The sequence below is a fragment of the Morone saxatilis genome, unplaced genomic scaffold, assembly GCF_004916995.1.
Source record: "Morone saxatilis isolate NCDOM2014 unplaced genomic scaffold, NCSU_SB_2.0 Contig17, whole genome shotgun sequence".
NCBI lineage: Eukaryota > Metazoa > Chordata > Actinopteri > Moronidae > Morone > Morone saxatilis.
In genome coordinates this window covers 20,259,308-20,265,379 of record NW_023339729.1, presented here as the reverse complement: position 1 = coordinate 20,265,379, position 6,072 = coordinate 20,259,308, and the positions used below count along the sequence as shown (strand labels likewise).

The following is a 6,072-nucleotide window of genomic DNA, read 5'->3' as shown; positions in this document are numbered from 1 at the left end:
TATATATATATATATATAGTTCCTGAAAACCTTTGCAGATTAAAAGGCTTGAAATATCCCTGTAACATCCCAGGAAGGATTTCACCTCTGAGATAATTCAAAAGATGACACATCTCAATGATTGAGGCTCAATCCATGTACAAATGGTGGATACCGTTAAGCCCAGCACATCTATCCGATTTTATTGGCACCCTCCTTGTGTCATGCCACCTCTGTGTACGACGAAGGTGTGTTGGACTAAGCAAAAGAGAGGAGACATTCTTAGCATAATAACAGTGCATTCTCAGGCTGCTTACTCCTTGTTGGTATGCTTGGAATCTGATATTGAGCTTTGATCGTACTTTTTAAAACTAAGGCTTAAGTTGCCCCATACCTCTAAATATTGCTTTGCTAAATGGTCAACAGAGCTGATTCATTTTTTTTTCATCAGTTAAAGTGCACCTCATGCAGTAACAGTGTATCATTGTGTGTACCTTCATGATGGGTAGCAGCAGAGTAGAACATGCACATAAAAATCAACTGAAGTACCACTGTGCAGCACTAAAGTCATGACCTACATCAGAGCGGTACAGTATGTTCATATCTAATCCTGTAGATAAATGGTCTGTATTTGCTTTAGAATGTCGATACCCGAATGACGATACCCAAATGATATTACATTCTTCTACCATTTATGAGATTATTTATCTATCCAAGGATGATTGTTATGTGATACGTTGCTTCTTTTGCACACAGTTAAAATTACATTTGACGTCTGCCCAGTAGTACACCCTAAGTCCTCTGCTGTTGGCCATCGATTAGCGCCATTGAAGCAGTTGGGGTTTCAATGATTTGCTCAAGGGTTCCTCGACAATCGTTGTTGAGGGTTTAATTTTTTCACCCACATCTTGTCAGCTGTCAGGAGAGTTGAAGATCTGTAACCTCTAGGCATTTTTCTTCTGCTAACAATTCTCTCTGTCAGTGTGTCACACAAAATGACACACAAGTGGAAGAAGTCGGTCTGGAGTCCTGCATTAAGAATGGTTTAAATAGAACTACTGTGCTTTGGTGCAAAAACCCAATCGGTTTCCCAATTCTTGCCCTTTTTTAAGACTTAAAATGTATTGTGTAATTCAGTATTTTCTGCCATTGGTAAAGTTGCAATTGCTATGGAAGGTTCCTAAGCTTTTATAACACAATGATGCAGCATTATTTTAACAAACTTGACAAACATGCTGCTCAAAGGTATACTAGGTCCGGACCGTGTTTAGATGCATTTCACAATGTTGCAAAATATTAAAGGATGAGCTTGGAGACGATGGCAAGATTGATGGAAAAAGGTCAACCTAGGTTCAGCATTGGGGTCGAGGCTACGGCTGCCACTCTTCCACTTAATGCTGTGTAATTAGATTGAGATCTTGAGCGAGGCTGGGAGGAAAAAACCCTGGGAACATTAGATTAATTAAAAATTTATGCATAATTCATAATTAAAAAGGAATTCATAATTTGAAATGATTAGCGCCCTCAGCGCCATCCTGTGACCCCGCCAGGATGCACGGGGACTGGGCCGGCTTAGTTAACTCCCCCTCGATCTCGCACGCCCCGGCTCCACATGGATGCCCCCTGGGTGCCAGTTGCACTTCATTCCCAGACTGCACAATCAAGCCCAGGCAACTCCCAGAGGAGCCAAGATGGCTCCTCGCAATGTCAGTCCAGTGTCAAGTGGCGGACATCTTACTCAGGGCATCATTCAAGGAGAATGAGAAAGAATATAAAAAGACAGGACGAGAGGATGTTAAACTTGAATGCATGATGATGGGTTTTAATGAATACTGCTTCTTTGATCAGGAAGTTCTCCCTTTGTTGGGGGGTGGAGTTAAAGATGGAGGGTTATGAAACTGAGAAGAACTGGGCTCAGATCTTTGTGAGACTTACCCATGCCACAGAGCAACCAGGCAGGGAGAGGTGAGGAAGTTCCTCCTGGGACCTCTAGACTCTATTTCTTTTGACCTCCCTGCCAACCCAGATTGAATGTGTACACGAGCAGCTCATCCCTTCTGCTTTTACACTGCTGTCTCAGTGCCTCAATCCCACAAGACCTGGGAGAGGGAGGGGTTGGGGGGGATAGGGGGTGTATAAAAAGCTGGAGAGGGAAAGATAAAAAAAAAAAAGAAGAGAGACAGATAAAGTGACAGCAAGTGAGGGAGAGGGAGAAAGAGGCAAAGAGGGAGTTGCATTGAGTTCCCCAGGCATTAAAAGCCAGTGAACTCTTCCTGACCTCTGACATAATAAGCATATCATTTTTGGGCTGCCCTGCTTTCCATTGAGTGTTATACTGATACCCTTTGATTTTTATCCTTGCACGCTGACACAACCGTTAGCTATCCAGTGTGATCCACATTTTGATTCAGAGATGAAAGCCACCGAGGCACTTTGAAATGCACAGCCCCTACCCTGTGCCCAGTGGACCCTGAGTTAATAATGACAGTGGGCACTGCACACCCTCCAAACACCACCCGCCACCCCCCGCTGCGGTGACACAGGCACAACGAGCTTGACCCTGGCTGGGTGTGAATAATTGGCATGCAGGGGGTTGTGGGAGGTGTTGCATCTGTCATGATGCTTCTGCAGTTGTCTTATTTATCTTTTTTTCCTGAGAGAATATCTCTGCAATGTTTCGCTACAGTGAAAATGGTGCACAGGCAGAATTCTAATAATGCACATGGAACATCTTAAGTACTTTTAAGGATTTTTAGATTTCCTAGATTATCATGTCATTATCTTAATTATTTTTATTGTATTTTAATACACCATAGGGGCATCTATTGCATGTTCAAGTGTAGACCCATTTGGGCTTTGTTGCACAGAATTAAAAAAAATTTGAAATGTCTTTTTGAATCTTTAGTTTTGTCTCTTTGAACATCTAGATTTAATCTGCGTGTCCCTTGCTTTCCAGCTCTGCATGAGCAGACACAGGCAGGCCTTTTGTGTGTGACCTCTGGTCCATACATCCCCACTGCAGCCATCAGTATCACTGTCCGGTGTCTAGCACACTGTCAGCTATTGTTGGGTTCTCAACCTGCCCCACGTAGCCCTGTGCTTTTTTTTTTCTCCGGGAGAAAACAGCAGCCAATTGTCAGAGGGGGAGCAGGCCGGCGTGACAGAGGTGGAAAGCTAATGAAGTTATTTGACGGCAACCCTGGCCACGGAGCGAGAGGTGAGGCGGAGTGGACAAGCGCCTGGCAGCGAGACGGATGAGGCGCGAGAGAGAAGCGTGGCGAAGGGGAGAGAAACAGGGCAGAGTACGGCGATGGAAGCAGCATTGGTGGCAGGTGTCAGAAGGGTGTGATAACATGGAGACAAACTGATAGCATCGTCAACTCGGAGCTAGAATCAGCCTTACAGTATCATGCACAGAGAGCTGACATTGGCCTGGGTATGCACTCACACAGGCAGGAAGCTCACAGAAGAGATGCCCAGTCACCCAGAGATGCCCATCTCCTCCTCAGATCTGTGTTCACTTCACAAGATGATCTGCCAGAGACTGGATGCTCATGATGCTATTGTGATTGTGAAATTCTGACAGACAAATGGCCAAAGTGTAAGCTTGCTCTTGCAGGCTGAATTGTTCCTGTTGGTTTTGTGCTTGAGCTTTTTGTCATTGAGCCATCAGCTTAGAGGAATAAAAAAAAAAAAAACGTGCCCATTGGATTAGGCTACTAAATAATTCATTGGGCTCTGTAACATAGATTCTTAGTGGAAATACACTCTATTTATAGCGACAATCCGAAAGGTCACTGGAGTGGTGTGACTTTGTGTGTGAGTGCACGTCCTGGGGTTGTTTTTGTTCTCTTGAGGCCACTGAGGAGAAGAATTTGGGAATCTTAAGTTTGTGTTGAGTTTGTGTTTGTCAGTGGCTTATGTGCAGCCCAGCATTTTCCTATGGTTTGAAGGCAGCCTGACACACAAAGTAAGCATTTCTCCTGAGATATAGATAACTATGTGTCTGCGTGGGTAAATGGGAGAGTGTATTTTTATGTGTGTTTGTAAGGCGGTGACCAAGTGTGCTGTCCCTGTCTGATCCGACATGGCCCAACACGCTTCTAATTAGAGGACGTCCTTCCAGGTGCTGACCAGGTTATACTTAGCCTGCCCGCTGACATCTGACGGTGTGACATTTCCAGCTGGTGCCGCGTGCGACCCTGCGCCACTGCCCCTGAACTTGAAGGTCATTGCCCCCTCCCTCCTCCCCCACCGCTCAACCTCTTCCTTCTCTCCCTCTTGAACTGCAACCCCAGCCCGCCATAGTGTGGCACTGTGGCATTGTGGCACCACATGGGTGGTCAAAACACCAGCACCTGTCCCCTTTTCCTGCCCTGTATCCCCTGTCCCTGAGCCCTCTATCCCTCCGGCATAGATCATCATTAATCAGAGGGGCTGGAGCCGGCACAGATTGATGATGCGGGCAGGGGGCGGCAGGCCTGTGGCGGTTAGAGATGTTAGGTGAGACGGTAGGGTGAGGAGCGGAGCAGATCTCTGCTGGGGCCAGAGGAGACTGGACAGCAGTCTGCCCAAGAGTGATAGCCTCTCTTATATCCATGCCCTGTGTCTGTGTGTGTGTCAGACAGTGAAAGTGTACAGATTGCTTGAAAACTGTTGACGTGTCAAGGGTTAGGATGGGTGTCAATAAGATGTTTAGATGTGTTTGTTGGTACCCACAGTCACATTTGATTGGAATCATTTACATTTCTTTTACTTTAAACATAACAGATAGTGACGCTGGTGAAGTCGTTCCATATACAGCGCTCTTTAGCAACTCCCCAACTGTGGTGTCTGTTAGAGCATCTGCAAATTAATTGTATTATCTCAGAATACATGACCATTACTTTTACAATGACATCATATTACAAATGTGAGAAAAAACCCTCAGTTAACAGAGGCAATTATAAAGATACAGACAGCAACCTCCTTTCGCATTTGGTTACCATTGCAGAGAACATGAGGTTGTACACATACTTCACGCTCACCTAACACTTGCTTCTACAGCAGTTGACCATTATTATCTAATTAACCATAACAAGTCAAAGAATTATAAAAAAGTAAAATGGTTATTAACTCATAAAATCAGAAAGACAAAAGAAAATGTTGCATTCCTTCAATAATATCAACAACAAACACAAGAAATGGCTCTAACAGCAACACGCATTCATGTAACTGTTTAAAGTTTCAGGTATTCAGATCTCTACTGAGATCTAATTAATTTAATGAAATACTGTAATTGGTTCTGAAAAATGGCATGGTGCACCTGTAGCAAATCAGGTTTCAATAGTGCACAATAGTATCCTTTAACCTTCCCCATGGTTGGACTGCGTGAAGCGAGGATATCAAGTAACTAGTAGAAATAAAACATATTTCTACAAGTTCTTTCTGTGTTTTATAGCCATTTAAAAATTCAACAATGTTTTAAGCTATGGTCTGTGTAAACCTTTGTTTTAGTACAGAGTGTAGTGGAACGTGCTGAGAGACACAAAGAAAGGCGCTTGCCCCGCTGTTCTTTTCTTGGCGGCTATCGGAAGTTGCTCCATGTCTAATTATTAATTATTCATCTTAGGCGGATTAGATGTGGCCCAGTTTCTCTTGAAGATGACTTTAGAGCAGAGGGATCCATGTGACAGTTCACTCCCCAACCTAGGCTACATGCTGCACAGATGATAAGAGAGATAAGGCTTCAGCCGATTGCTATCGCGCTCTACACAAGTACAGGAATTATTTCATGTCCTTACGCCTGAAGAGGATTCAGACGACGTCCAGGGCGAGAAGGGATGAAGAACCCAGACTTAAAGTAGAATAAAGTGTACAGAAATGACTGTAATGGGGGGGGTTAGTGTGAAGGAGAAAAGAGGAGGGAAAAAAATTTGTTGTGGATGCCCTGAAGACCGAGAGAGGAGGACACTCATGAGGTTGCACCCTCTGTGTTGGCAAAAGTGGTGTCTGTTGCAGTGACAGGACTGTAAAAGTCCACTGTGGCCACTTTGTTGTTCCATTTAATTTGCATTTTCATGTATTATAGTTTATGTTGTGTGTGTGTGTGTG

At 44.3% G+C, this 6,072-nt stretch overlaps 1 protein-coding gene across 1 annotated transcript in view; it reads left to right on the top strand.

Annotated features, from left to right (window-relative positions):
• Positions 1 to 6,072, top strand: part of znf827 (zinc finger protein 827) — a 62,220-nt gene that overhangs the window by 26,280 nt on the left and 29,868 nt on the right. The gene's annotated exons all lie outside the window — the stretch shown is intronic.